Source organism: Natrix helvetica, assembly GCF_964273705.1.
Source record: "Natrix helvetica genome assembly, chromosome: 11".
NCBI classification, from domain to species: Eukaryota; Metazoa; Chordata; class Lepidosauria; order Squamata; family Natricidae; genus Natrix; species Natrix helvetica.
Window position 1 is genome coordinate 18746423 of NC_138562.1, and position 15333 is coordinate 18761755.

At 50.5% G+C, this 15333-nt stretch overlaps 1 protein-coding gene across 2 annotated transcripts in view; it reads left to right on the plus strand.

The window, feature by feature from the left end:
- Positions 1-3328: 3328 nt before the first annotated feature.
- PLS3 (plastin 3) overlaps positions 3329-15333 on the plus strand; it is a 35023-nt gene continuing 23018 nt past the window's right edge. Inside the window, exon 1 of one of the 2 annotated variants that reach the window (XM_081964169.1) lies at positions 3329-3416. The gene's annotated coding sequence lies outside the window, so the exon portion shown is untranslated. Of the gene's footprint in view, positions 3417-11135; positions 11324-15333 lie in introns of those variants that run through there. The other variant, XM_081964171.1, reaches the window with a different exon arrangement.

Genomic DNA, 15333 nt, shown 5'->3' on the forward strand with positions numbered 1-15333 from the left:
AAAGAAAGGAAAAATAAGATGGCGTTACAACAGGAGGAGGGGACGGTAAATAAAACAACCAAAACTGTATATTATAACCTATCAAATGAAATAACAAATGTACAAGAATGACAAATGTCAAGAAGAATAACAATTAGGTGAATGTATACTTAAAATGGTGTGTAAGACAATAAAAAAATATTATAAAAATGTTTAAAAGCACTTTTAAGATGGCAGTTGGACTTTTTAAACCCTTCCACAGCTGCCCCTGGCCTCCAACCCCTCTTCACCCCAGCCTTGGTCTCCAGTCGAGAACTTGGAGGGTATCTTTGGCCAATATTTCCCCTGGCCACATTTTCTCGGCTACTGCTTTGAACTTTTTTCATTCACCTGGGTACCCAGAGGGCCCCACGTTCCCCCTCCCTGAGCCTGGATATTCTGTCCCTCCACCAACAGCTGCTGAGCAAGCGGCTCTCAGCCTGCCACCAGCTCCGGCTCGGACAGCTGCCGAGGGACTCATGTGGCGTTAGAAGAGAGGAAACCCCAATGCTTGTTTCCAGGAACAAAAGATGTTTGATGGCATGAAATCTGTTTTTGGCCTGGAATGCTAGGAATTCCTCTGTCTAGTGTACACACACACACACAACACACGCAGCATGGCTTTGCACCCTCAGGGGCACCAAGGTGCTGCCAGTAGTGTATAGTCAAGATGGCAGTCACAATGCTGGCATAAAGACGCTCCCTGGTTTTTGGGTGTATCAGACTGTTGTAGCTACCACCTTGATGTGTCTTTTTAACAGGGGTGGGTTCCTGCCAGTTCTAACCTCTTCTATAGAAGAGGTTCCACAAATCTACCGTGCCGTTTAGAACCGGTTCCAGCTCCATCCCCCAGCCCACCCGCACATCATCAAGATGAAGAGCAAGAGGAGGAATTCTGGGAGTTGAAGTCCACAAGCCTTAAAGCTGTCAACTTTGAACACCCCTGGTTTTTTTTTCTAAAGGGTTAGGGGTGCAAGGGTCTTGTAACTTGACAGCTTTAAGACTTGCACACTTCAATGCTAGAGTTCCTGAGCCAACATGGCTGGAGGAGGAATTCTGGGAGTTGAAGACCACAAGCCTTAAAGCTGTCAAGTTTGAACACCCCTGTTTTTTTTTTTAGGGGTGCAAGGGTCTTGTAACTTGACAACTTTAAGACTTGCAAATGGGAGAGAGGGAAATGGTGGAGCACCTGGGAATCTCCAGGTCTGCTGGATCTGCAGCTCGCCGAAGCTCCGAGGGACCAGCGATGAAGGACTATCAGAGAGGTTTGGTTTCATTTTTAGCCTGGGCCACCTGCTTGATTTAACTCTTCTAGCCGTTTTTACGTTTCCTCTACTTTTCTACCGTTCGCGGCATCCACTGGGGTTGGCATCCAATACTTTTAAATAAATAAAGGAGATATTTGCTTTGGTTTGTTGTGTGTTGAGAGCAGAGTCAGCCGATGGCCCCTGTGTTTTGCATGCACAGAAAGTTCATTTTACATTAAATAACAATTATAGGAATGTATATCTAAGAGTGAATTTGAAAGGAAAACTAAAAAAAACCTTTTACAAAAAAAGAGAGGTTATTTTAGCGTCCATTAAGCTTCCAGGTAGACTGGAAGTCCCCCTTGAGCAGAAAATAACATTGGCCCTGAGGTTGCGTTTACCGGAGGGAAGTTAAAAAACGGTAACCAACTTCCCAATTCTGCAGAGCCCACTTCAGTCAGATCTTCCTTCAGAAAAGCAGCTGACCAATCTGGCTTTGCAGGCCGGGATTGTTTGCTCCGCAGCTCTGCATCTCTCGGGCGGAGACCAGGCGCTGAGAGACAGAGTCCTGTGGTGGTCTTGCCAGGCTCTGGCACTCATGGCGAAAAACATTTCTCAGCGTGCAAAATCCGTGATCCTTTGCTTGGCTACCAAACCCAATATTTCCAAAACTTTACCACACTTCTACCTTTCAATAAAGTTATCTTCCTTGGGGGTGGTCTACCTAGGATGCCCCTGGCTAACTTTTTCAAAGGAGCTTTTTAAAATCTCTTATAAGCAACTTGAGATGGTGAGTGTATCTAATCCTTTTTCCCCTCCTCCTGTTTTATCCACGACAACAACCCTGTGAGGTGGGTTGGCTGAGTGGGTTGGTTTTTCACGCCTAGGGCTAGAACTCACATCTCCCATTTCTAACTTGATGCTTCCACCACTAGACCAGCCATTCTAGGACCTCCAGCCATTATTCCTAGCGTCATTCATTTTTTTAGGGTCTTTGAACGCTGGACTTGGACCAAAATAAGGCAGCTCTTCTTGGTCATTTTAGGTTCCAGTTATGCCAGGGGTGTCCAAACTTGGGAACTTTAAGACTTGTGGACTTCAACTCCCAGAATTAAAGTTCCCAAGTTTGGACACCCCTGAGTTATGCTTATTTCTGGCTTGGGGAGGTTTAAAACTTGCTTCTTGCTTTTACAAATAGAGAGAGAGAGAGAGAGATACTGTGAGGGACAGTCCATAAGGACCTCATCCTGGAATGGATTGATTTGGAAGGAGAAATAGATGCCACCTTGAAGGCGGGTGGAGCTATGGCCTGCTTAAGCCAGCATTCAATGCCAACCAACATTGGTGTGCTGGAAAGCTCTTTTGGCAACAAGGGGCATCTACTGATGCTGGCCACCAGTTTTGGCTCCCGGAGACAATATTTTCCCTAGAAGAATTCCTTTGGGTCAGTTTGCTAACCATGGATGGACCCCATCTTGGTGAGTGAGCTGCTGAACCAGGACTTTTTGCGCTTGGATAAGAAAGGGGGAAGAGAAGAGGGCGCAAAGTGGACGAACAAAGCCGGCTCGGAGGAGCGCAGGGATGGGAAACCCAGAGGGGCTTCAAAGCAGCCCCGGCCCTTCCTAGGAGGGGGAGGGCAGCGCTGGGGGGGAAGACCCCTCCTCACCCTCTCCTGGCACCCGCTGGGCCAACTGGGGGGAGGGAAACCTGCCAGCATCGCGGACAGCCCTGGCATCGGAAGAGAGGCGTCCGGGGTGAGCCCAAAGCGCCCCCAGAGACTCCAAAGCGCCCCCGCTCAGCTGGGTCGAGCCCCCCAGTTGGGTAGTCACGTCCCCCAGGCCACTCGGGTTACCCCCTCCAGCCCAGGCGGCAGGACCCCTCCCCACCCCGGACCCATCGCTCCCGCGGCAGAGCAGCTCAGTCGGCGCAGCAGCCAACCCCCCTGCCCCAAGCATAGGGGGGGATTGGGAGGTTGCTCCCTCTCCCAACGCCCTCCCCCGGCCTTGACGGGCGGTGGCTCGGCCAATGGCACCGGGCGGGCGAGGCGGGGCGGGGCGGGGACGGGGTGGCGCGCGGTGCCAGCCGGAGCGGAGAGCCGCGGCGGGCGAGCGAGCAGCGGGCGAGCAAGCCAGAGGGCGGAGCGGCCGAGCCGTGAGTGGCGCAGCGGCGGGGCGGGGGGCTCCGGCCGCGGGCGGGGGGATCCGGGCGGGCGATGGGAAGAGGAGCCCCGCCAGTCCCGGCTCAGCCCGAGGGCTCCGGAGGGAGCGGGGCGCAGCTTCTGGGGAGCCTCCAGTCGGAGGGGCAGTCTACCTTTGCCCAAAGGGCCCCTGCCAGCCAGATCCTCAGGCGGCGCTGGCTGCAGGCGGCCGCTGGGGCGCGCGGGCTGCGGGGGGAGGCCGGGACCCAGAGAAGGCCCGCCCGGGTGTCCCTCTCTCCCCGGGCATCTGTGGGGCTCTTCCTCGGTCCCGGCCTGTCTCGGCCGTCGCCGTCTGGCCCCATCCTCCCCGCGGGTGCTGGGGAAAACTCGGGTGGGCAGTTCGGAAGTTTCTAGCGGGGCTGCCGGTTCCTCGCGAAAGCGCCAAGTGGCTTTGGGGGATGTTTGTGCGGGCTGATGGGGGACCGCTTGGCGCCCGGCTTCCCGAAGCTGGGGAGCCCTTTCAAACCCGCTTAGCCGGAGGGGATGGGGGTGGGGTGGGTCTGCATGCACCGGGCTTCCCCTTTCACTCGGGCCTCTGCACGTGGGTCCCCCGGCCCCACCCGGCGCCAAAGACGCGGAGCCGCTGGCCTCTCTTGGCTCGAGGCCCCGGGGGATGGCTCAGTCCGGGGCTCTGGCATCTGGGTTGCCCGTCAGGCCAAAGGGAGGAGCAGAAAACCCGGTTGGTCTCCCCCCCTTCCCCCCCACAAAGCACGTTGCTTTCCAAAACCCACCTTGGCAAAGGATGCCCCAATTGTACCCCTCTGATTCCCAGTCATCCGGAGGTGGTAAAGGATCCAAAAGGAATCTTCCTTCTCTCTCTCTCTCTCTCTCTCTCCCTCCCTCCCTCCCTCCCTCCCTCCCTCTCTCTCTCTCTCTCTCTCACCCCAACCTCAGGGCTCCTGTGCCTGCTGGCATTGCATTCAGGCCTGGGGTGACCCTCATCCCTGGAACAAAAGCCTGGCTCCCTGAGAGGTTTGTCTACACCCAGAATCCTTTCCGTGGGTGTGCAAAACTGCGCCCCCCCCCCCCATCACCCCAAAGAACTTCAGTAGTGACAAAGCTCCAGGAAGCTGAAGGACCCGCTCAAAGTTGGAGGCTCTTGTGTGGGATTTCTGCAGCACTGCCTGGAGTTGGGTGTGTCCACTTAGCTCTTCTTGGGGGTGGAGGGAAAAAGGTGGGCCAGTGGCCCCCACCCAGGCTCCATTTTTGTGACTCTGATGCTGACTTTCTCAGCCTAGATAACTGTGGACTTCAACTCCCAGAATTCCCCAGCCGGCTATGGGGTATCCTCAGCTATCTAGCCTGGGGGATTTGGGGGAGTGAAGTCCTCTGTGTCTTACAGTTGCTGAGGTGGAGAATCACTGCTCTGATGAATCCCCTCCTCTTTTTTTGATGCTGGAAGCCCTACTTCTGGTTCAAGGGTCAGGGCTGAACCCTTGCTGGCTTTGGGGAGGGGGAGACATCCCCTCCCATCTCCAGGGCATCTTCTTCAATGGGTTGATTCAGACTGATCTGGAAGTTGCCCAGGTCAAGCCCTCCCATAGACCTCCCATTGAGCCTGGCTAGAGAAGGGTGGCATTCTCCAGAAGAGGGGGGAGGGCTTCTGTGGGGGGGGGCAGCAGAGGGGGGGGAACCAGTGGGAAAGGCAGGCACCCCAGACAGACACAATGAATGTACCAAGAAGCAGGGGGAGGCGGCCCCGAGCATTTGGCCCAATGAGGTTTCTCCGGTAGCTCCTTTCATTTTATTTTATTTACTATTCCAATTTATATAACTGCCCGTCTTACATTTATGACTCTGGGCAGCTTACAAACCATTTCTCTCCTCTCTTTTTGGCTCCGTGCCTGCTGAAGCTTCCCTGAAGTTGCAGAGTTTCAGAAGTGGGCTTCAGAGCCAAAGCATTTAAGGAGTGGGTGGGAGTTAGGACCGCTTGGGCTCTCCAGACACAGCTGCAGCCGAGCTGCCTCCTGGCTCCAAAAACTAAAGTCAAATCTTCTCCTTTAGTAGAGAGAAAAACTTAACTTCAGTAAATTGGATTTCTGGTTTTACTCTCTCTCCCCTTAAGATATTCCCCTTCCCTAAAAATATTATCGATAACTACTGAAGCAAGCGGGGTCGAAGGACAACGGTTAATATATTGCACAATCCTTGTGGAATGTGAGGGTATTGCCCCAAACGGTGCTTCCTGTTTTTATTCTTTTCTGTGGATGAAAAAGAAAAGGCTGTTCAGTGCAAGGGACGCCTCCAAATTTACCTTCTCGAAGTGGCTTCATCGGGGAGAGCTTGGCATGAGAAACAAAACACAGGACATTTTTCAAAAGGGGATTTGGATGGCTGTTTTTTTTTTTAATCAAATGTGTTTGATTTAAAAAAGGATGTGGGAGTACTGCTCCCTGCTTCCCGCATGGCTCCCTCCGGATGGGCTAGACTACAAGGGCAATCCTGCCAACCGGCTGGGGATGATGGGTGCTTAGCCTGAGCCCCTGGGAGGCTGTGAAAGGTGGCCAGGGAAGGAGAAAGAGTTGGAACACACCCAAAGTCCAACTTTCTGAATGACGAGGATTCTGGCAGCCACACAGCAGGCTAACCAATTCCATTAAAAGGAGCTTCCATAAAAGTGCTGCCTTTTAATAAAATTAGCCTGCAACGGGGCTGCCGGTCCTCATGAACTTTCGCTAGCTTCAGCTCTCCTCCTGCAGACCTCATTTGGGGAACAGGATAAACTTGCTGAATGTTAGATTTTGGGGGGTGAATGTTAGAACTTTTGGCCTTCAGAAAAGCATGCTGGGCACATAGGAGCCTCTTGTGGGAGGCTGAGAATGCCTGGCACCTAAAGAAACTTTGGGTGGTGCTGGAGGGACCACGATTCATCTACCAGGAATGGCTTTTACTTGCAAACAAGCCTGGTAAAGTTACCTTCGGTGGAGGAAGAGTTTGGGAGGGGCCAACATGGTAGAATTGGCTTCCAAGCTGCCCTGTCCATTTGAATCGGGGTGGGGGTGGGGGCAAGCCCAGCCCTAGCCGTTTGCACCCCTTGTCTTATGACTGAACACGATGCATGAGCTCAGCCGATGGTGGTTTATTCAGCCAACAGTGGTGCGGTTTGATGTGTGATCCCAGGGAAGGTATGCAGCTTCAGAGAGGATCTTGGTTGTCACAGCTATTGCTCTGAGAAAGTCAGAGGCACACATGAGCGAGCATTGTGGCTGAAGTCATTTGCGTAACAGAAAAAAAATATGAGGTAGCCCTGGAAAAAAATCTCACCCTTTGCACCTGGTTAGAAAAAACGTCAGAGTAAAGGTGGGACACATGATGGGCTTAAAATGATGCTGTAAATGTTGAATTGCAGTTGGGTTGCCTTGTATCTTCTGGGAGGAAACTTTCTGCTGCCCTTTTCTGATGACAGGTCCAGGAGGCCCTAAGAAGCTGCCCGCCTGGTCCCCTTCCTGGCATGCTAGTCTCCCTTCCTCGTCAATTCGGGGTTATTTCTCTGCCCCTTACCTGGCTGACCATTTTTTTTATTCTGCTGGAAATCTGTCAGTGCAGTCCTATATATTCCTCGTGAGTAAGGCTCTGAAATGCAGCGAGATTTACTTCCAAGAAACTTGTGGAAGATTGTAGACAGCTCAGAGACCCATCTGACAAATTGCTTACTTTATTATTTGAAGAGTGCTGTATTTGTGTTTTTAGGAAACATGGCTGTAAAAAATGCTTATTTGCCAGAATGACTTCTGACTCGGTACCTAAAGCGCCTTCCCCCTAGTTCTTCCGCCTTGTGATTACTGCAACATTTCCAAAGCAGAGATGCTTGTTTTTATATAGTTCCTCATTCCTTGCTGATGTAAAGCAGATGTGGAATATTTGGGGATGTTAGAAATGCAGTTAAGGCTGAGTTTGATCTTGCAGATGTTTTAGGAGAGTCTCTGAAAATACCACAGGGTGGGTTATTTTTAGAGTGAGCGGTCTTAGCTATCTTCCATCTCTCAAATAATGTATCCCTTGCTCGTATCCCACTTACGGCTCAAAATGCTATTGTAGACGTGTCTGCTCATTCACCAGCCACCTGAATAATGTCCTGGTAAAGGCTAATCAAGATGGCACAACAACACAGATTTATTTTTTGATTTCTCTTGAGAGGTGAGACATTACAAAAACCACAAGTTGGGGAAAAGGCAAGGGGAAAAACCCGAAGTAAGCCAGGTACTTCACCCAGTAGGTTTACCTAGCTGGCTGGGGAATTCTGAGAGTTGAAATTCACAAGTCTTAAAGTTTCCAAGTTTGGATACCCCTGATTTAAATTGTTTCCGTTCACAGTTTTATAGAAATACTCACCTTGGTTTGTTTTCTTCCTTCCTTCCTTCCTTCCTTCCTTCCTTCCTTCCTTCCTTCCATCCATCCATCCATCCATCCATCCATCCATCCATTGCATGGTTGGCAACATCTGCATTTTCCAACTTTCTCTGAAAGAACTCCTCAATCCACAATGCTTAGGGTATGAACCCAAGAAGGGAATTTCCTTCCCCTCTGCCTCTAGTTGCGATGGGAATTGTAGTCCAGCCAATCTTGGGAGGGGCCGGTTTCAGCAGATGATGAAAAGGCAGATTTCTGCTAGATGCTACATTTGGCAGCCAGCAGCCACAAAAAACAAAAAAAAAAAAACCTCCACTTCCTTTGCTGTTGTTAATGCAACAGCATAATCTCAAACATGTTTTTGCAACTCACTTTCATTCTCCCTCCACTGCAGACATGCTGGATTTCCTGTTATCTCTGACATTTCACCTACTGGATATTAGGGTATACTTCTTGGACTATGGGAAGTTAGCAGGACACCAATAATAGATCTTTCCTTGGCTTAAATGGCAGTTGTGATGGAGGGTGTGTAGAAAGTGTGTTTGTAGTACATTTTAACTGGCACTTTGATTGGGCACGGAATTCACTTTGCAAGGGCTGAAGAGTTCCTGAGAAAGGAGGTGAAGGGAGGTTTATTTCAACGTCTCTTCCTGTCCTCTTAGCACGGCAGGTCTGCCAGAGCTGACGGATGCAGCAGCTGGCAGAACGGAGGAGGGGGGAATTGGGGGGGGGGGCAGGATATGAACATTGTAGTCAGCTGAGCCAGCCACAGACCATGCAAGTGATGGGAGAAAGTGTCCTCCAAGGATGCAAACTCAGCTCTCTTTTATGGTAAATGGGCATGTTTGTCTTAAAAAAAAATTGTTTTATTTTTTTGCTCTGCCCTGGTCATAAATGTAGACCCTGAACATTATTTCTGAAATTGTAGGAGTTGAATTGCTTGAAACCGGCCCCCTTTTCAAAACGATACGGCGCTCGTAGGCAAGGCGTGATCCTAACCTCACTAAATTTGGAAAGCGGTTATCACTCCAAATGGGCAGCTTGCAGGTGTAAGTCAGTGATAAGGGCTGAATTTTGCAAGAAAAAACAAAACGGTCAGGAGATTGCAGCCAATATGGATGGGCCTGCGCACATTGTTCTCCCCAGGTGAAATACCAATTAAACAAAGTCCTCCTTTAGTATGCCTGCCTCCTTTCTTCTCTTCAATGGAGTGCGATTTGAAACCAAAGGCTTGGTGGAATTTATTTTCAGGAGCTTTGCATTGCATCTGTCCAAAGCCTCCCTCCTCCCAGCAGCCTGGTGGACATTATTAGCCTCCCCCACAGCAGTTGTCAAGACAGGTTCTTTTTAAGTCCTCAACCCCATAGGGGAGGAGAGATGCCCCGAAGACCCCAGGCCCCTCACCACAAGTGTTCACACAAAGCACAAGTCTCTTTCTTCCCTACGACAAATGTTGCCAACAGCTGCTGGGGACACACTTGTGTGCAAAAGAGAACAGCCACATGGCTCTCGGTTGCATTGCGCACACTTCCAAGTCTAGAGTGCGAACTCAAAACGTCCACGTTTCAGAACACCAATATTTTATTTGTTAAATTTCCAAACGGCCCTTCTCACCTAAATGACTCTGGGCTGGTTTATTAACATCGTAGTGAAATCAAATAAATAAACATGAATGGAATCGTAGAGGACAAACAGAATCGACACCCTAAAAATGACAGGTTAACCACAAAAATCAGAATTACCCATTCAAAAAGCAAGAGAAGTATCCAAAAAAGGAAATGTTGCTTCTGTATAGGAAGCCAAATGGATATATTTTTTTCTATCTACAGTGTAGCACTTGTATTCTCTCCTCATCCTTACATCAAAGCTTCACTTTGCTACTTTTTATTCATTCTTTCTTTCCTATTAAAACAAACCTTTTCCAGTCCTGTGCTTAAGATGAGAGAAATCCAGGGACTGTGAAGCTTGTTGCTTGCCTTTTGGGGCGGGGTGGGGAAACAACAACAGCCAAGTTCCCAGATTCGGCCGATTCAAGGGAGACCAACTTCCAAGTGCCCCCAAATAATCCCAAGCGGCCATGAATGGGCCCGGGAGGCAGCTGCTCTGCCCTAGCAGATGTTTTGTGGGTCTCACTTTGCCGCACCAGGACTGAGTGACCCCCACAGGCCTCTGTGGGGAGCCTTGGGGGATGCATTCATCAGGATCGCAGCCCCCTGTGGTCTTTGGGTAGAGCGAGCTTCCTCACTTAGAGCTCCTGGTTCGGAAGAGGCCTTTTCTCCCCTACGAGAGCCTTGGCCGCTACCTTTAATGGCTTGTCCAGAAACTCCTTTTGCTGTGGTTTCAGACATGACCTCCACCTTTGATCTGGCTTCCTGCTTGCATTCCTTTCTCGAAATGCACAAATGCTGAGCTCATTCTGGGAAGTGACTCTTCAGGCAGCTGAAAAACTCCTCAAGAGGCCACCGAGCGCCACCTCCGGGGCCAAGACTCCCGCTCAGAGTTGGGCCTCCCGAGAGCCTTTCGTCCCCTGGCATTTCCCAGACACGTTGAACTGCTCCCCACAAAGCTCCAGTCAAAACACGGAGATGCAGACGGGCATCCCCCCGGTTGTTTCCCTCAAACGCTTGACGTGTCGCAAAAGAAGCGGAGAGGGCATTTTATAGGCAAGCCAGAGGAAACGTTGATTTCCACGAGAAGCAAGTCGGAAAGGTGATTGTTGTGGTGGTGGTGGTTTTTAATACCCGTGAATCTAGAGCTGACCGATCCAGAAGGACATCCGGTGTGGCATTTGCAACGGCTGGTCTGCCTGGGTCATGCACAACTGGTGTGTATCCTCTTTTGGTGCACAGTGTTGCTTTTCTGAAGAAGTGGCCGTTTCGCTCCCCTTCCAGCTCTGAATCCGCAGAGGCCCCTGTCCATTTGGCTAGCGTGGTCCGAGAAGGGATTTAAACATGGCTCTGATGCAGAATTGAAAATCAACGGTTGCCCTCTTTGCGTTTTATACCTCCTGCACCTGTACATCCACATGGCTTCAGGTGGAAGAAGGACCATTTTTTGCTCGGCTTTGAAAGAGGACTAGCAGGGTGGGGCTGCTTCCAAGATAACACCCCCAAACCGCCTGCCAGTCCAGACTGGGTGGAATGCCAATGGACTTCTTATTGTAGTCCTGGATGTGTTATTGCATTTAAAAAAAAAAAAAACCAAAGCTATGAGGTCATTTCCCCTAAATATCCACGAGGTGGATCTATAAATAAAGGTCGCCAGGCTTCAGTCTTTGGGGAACATAATGGTTGTTTTGGCCTCACTGGAGTCTGAGCCACACCCAGATGGGGGCTGTAGGAAAAGCAGCACATCTTTGCCTCTTAACAGAAGGAGAGGCTTACATCTCATTTCCATACCGGCAGAGAATTTGGAACAGGGCAGACTTAAAAGTCCCCAGGAGAAGCCAGCCCTCTTCCAGGCCAAGAAACCCACACTGAGCCCCAGCTGGTTCCGTTTTAGGAAGATCCAGGTAAATGTCTGTGAATATCACCTGGTTTTCTCCTCTTTAGTCTCGCTGAGACTTTGTTTTTGGGCAGAGTGGCTGAATGCGGGATAATGGGAAGACATTTCTCCCAGGGTTAAGTCCGTAGCATTCAACACGGGGAGCCCGGAATGCTGCAGAAGCAAAGGGGTTCCCTTGCCAGGGGGGTGGGGGTGTCTGGTAGGTGGGGGATTCATCTTGCAAGCCAGTAACGCTCAAAGAGAAATGCTTTCAGGTAGCCTCTGGGGGAAACGCAAGCTTTGTTTTGAAAAAGTCTGGAGCAATTTCCCTGCTTGGAATGGGACGTGGTTGGAGGTCACCTGGCGTTTTTGAGATCTATCCCAGTGGGGAGAATTCTTGGGTAGCCATTGGGTTACGGTTAGGGTTAGTGCATCTGGTTAGGTTTATCGACGGCTCTTGAAAGAAATCATATTCTCCTTAGGAAAACGCTGCTGTTGCTGTAGATAAAATTTGGAGCGCGTGACTCTTAAGAAAGAAGCCCAGCTTCGTTAGAGAAAAAAAACGAGAAGGCTGCATTTTGGTCTCTTTGTATCCCAGGTGAGATGGGAATCTGGGCTTCCCCACTTGAGCCTGCAGGTAAAATCCTCTGAGGATGACAGACTCACCTTCCCTGGTTGCCAGCCCAGGAAGGGAGAGGTGAATTCCATCTGCATGAAGGGATTTGTTTTCCTTTCGGAAAAGGGCTTTTATTCCCTCGTTTCATCTTGTTTTGTCTCGGCCTGAAGTTGGTCCCAGCTCTGTTTTCCTGTGTCTGGATTCCAAAGGTGGCTGTTTCCTCCATTCTGTGCTGGATTAGTCTAGACTGGGATGGGGGGGACACAACTGTGGTGATTGAACCACCTGTGGACGTCAGCAGCTCCCAGGATTCCTGTGCCACCATCGCAAAACACAAGGATAATAATGACAAAGAGGCCGACGATTGTCAAAGAAGAGACCAGAAAGAAGGCAGAAAAAGCACTCTGACCCAAAACGGAAAGATTGTCAGAGCTGCTTTTACCGATTCTGAGCATTTCAGAATTGTAGGGCTGAAAGCATCACCTGAAGACAATAGAGACCCCGTCTGGCCCGCAGCTTATAATAACTGGCGTCGACCCATTCATTTCCTGATGCCGCAAAACTCCACAAAGCAAGAGGCGAAGCTTAAATTTAGCTCTGAGTCACTGGCATGCCTCCTCTGCCTCCGAATGGCCGGCGGGTCTGGGAGGGCAGCCAGAAGACGGGAAGTAGCTGGAGAAGGCTTGGATGCCGTGCTCCCTGGGCTTTGGCCCCACAGATGGAAGGAGAAGATATGGAGAGAGGATTCACCAGATCCTCCAAGGGTGGAGTTTGGCTCCAGCCCTCAGCATAATGGAGGTCACAGTAGCCTTGTGTCTCCCATCATCTGAAGGTGGGAATCAGGTGCATTTCATGTGGAAGCCCAACCACAAGCTCAACACTGTTTTAACATGAAATGTGCACCGGTGTAACAGGAGCATGGCCCTGCCTTCCTCGGCAGCATTGACCCCAGTTGGATACCTCCCCATACAGTCAAGGCCACCTTCCAAGCCGCTCATCTCGGTCTTGGATGATTCAAAATCAAAAGCTCTAAATGATTTGGGGGATGCGCTCCTAACAAAGACACACAGAGCTGGCCCATGCAGGGTTCCTTCCCTTGTGACTTCCGGATGCTTAGGAATAAATCCGTTTATTTTGGCAGAGGGGTGGTGGTAGAGTCAGCTACTTTTCATCCTTGATGATGAATTAGTTTAAAGCCTTTTTTTTTTTGCTTCCTCTGGTCTCTTCTTACCACTCCCGGCTTCTTCTTTTATTCCAACTCCGCTGTCTTCATTCTCGTTGCTTTTTGCGGGCTTCCCACCCTGCTCTCCCACCCTGTTCGTTGCCCAGGAGATCTTGGGAATAGATCTTTTGCTCCCTGCAGGGTTCAGAAGAGAATGCGAGACTTCTTTCCATCCCAGATCGAAATTTGCAGTATTTTCCACCCAAGGGCAAGAAATCCCCACCATCCTGGTCTCCCTGCATGCTTGGAGAGGTGGAGAAAAGCCAGGGCAGCAGCTGCTGCTGCATGGCCCTCTCCTCCATTCAACAAAACTGCTGTGTCACCTTTTGCGAGACGAGCGCCCTCCCCTTCCCTCCCCTCCTCCCCCAGCCTTCCCCCGTAGCTCTGGAGGGAACGGAGGGCAGGAAAGCAAGCAGCTATTTTCCCTGGCAGAGAGGCCCTGCCTGCTGAGACACGTTCAGGCGGGTGAACGTGGAAGCCTTCTCCTCCCCTGGTTCTCCTGGTCCAGGGTGCGGCTGCCAGGGGAGGCGATGCCAAAGGAGACCAAACTGGCATCTTTTTAGGAATGCTGGGGCCGTTTTCCCATCCTCTCATTTTTGTAGGCAATCCTAGTTCGGGGGCAGAGCTGGCTCCCGCGTGGCTTTTTTCGGCCTTGCTCATAAGTTCCTCCACAGTTGTCGTCCCCCCCACTTCCATCTGGGTTCTTCCAGCTTCTGCCTTGGGCTTCAGGGTGTGGAGCTGGGCAGCCGATCTTCTTACCGTGCCAAACAAAAGCCACTTGCTCCCGATTTCAGCATCACGGAAACTGGAGTCCTTAGCAAGGCCCCGCCAAGTTTCACTGCGGAATCATTTCCCAAGGAAAGAGCGGGTCGTCCCCCCACTATTTTCTTGCCTCCGTCTTGATTGAGAAACTTTGGCCCGTTTTCCTTGAGTGCCTCTTTTGCGACGGCCCAGAATTCAAAGCCGAGGAGGATCTGCCCATTTGGAAAACTTTGAGCTAGGAAGGGTAGCTTCTCTTTCCCAGGCTAAACCACCTTCAGCAGGGATTTGATTGGAGGAGGAGGAGGAAGCGGCAGTACTCGTGCCGACATCGGCAGGATGCGAGAGAAATGGACTGAACCCCCCCCCCCTATTTTTCTGATTCAGGTTGTTTGCCTCTCGTTCCGCAGAGTCCTGTTCCTCTGTTTTCCCCCTAGTTGAAAATCAAATACCGTATTTTTTTTGAGTATAAGATGCACCAAGATTTTGAAGAGGCAAATTAAAAAAAACGTTTTTGCACTCTGCAGACCTCCCAAAACCTCGCAAAAATGGGTCCATTTTTTGTCACAAAAGGGTATACATAGCCTTTAGGAGGCTTATAGAGTGCTCCTGGGGGCTTGGGGGGGGGGAGAATGAGAAAAAGCAGGCCGTTTTTTGCTCATTTCTGTCCTCCCCAGCCCCAAGGAGCATTCTATAAAGGCTGTGCACGGCCATTTTTGGAAAGGGGCCGGTGTTTCGAGAGGCCAAAAATGCTTCTATTCGGTGTATAAGACGCACCCAGATTTTCACCCTCTTTTTTGAGGGAAAAAGGTGCGTCTTATAATCTGAAAAATACAGTAATAATCATTTGGGCACGATCACATGTATACTCATCAAAGGATTAAGAGTTCAGACTAATGTGTGGCTGGATCACAACCCAGCAGTCCGTCCGTCCGTCCCCCCCAAATTCTGGGCTGGATGCAACGGAGTCTTGCAGCACCCAAGAATACTTTTTACTCCAGGAGTTGCGGATGGCTGATCTAAAAGACCAGAAACAGGAGCAATGTGGATGTGCCTGATCTTGCCTTTACTCAGCCGATGCTTTCGGTGTTGTGCTTCAGGATGACAACGCAGCCTTCCTCAAAGGAGGGAGGTGTCCCTGGGTTAGCTCACCCTGCTGAATGCAATATCAGGGGTTTTCATCTCCTTTGCGAAGGATGTACCTTTTTTAAAAAATGTATAATGTACACGGAAGATGGTACCGTATTTTCCAGTGTATAAGATGACTTTTTAACCCCCAAAAAATTATTTTAAAAATCGGGGGTCGTCTTATACGCCGGGAAGTGGTGGTGGGTGAGCGCCCTCCCGCACACATCCCCACTGGTGAGAGCAGCAGGCGCAAGTGCCTGCCACTCACGCAAAAGGAGTGTGCACACACTTGTCCACTGTTTGTGTGAAACCA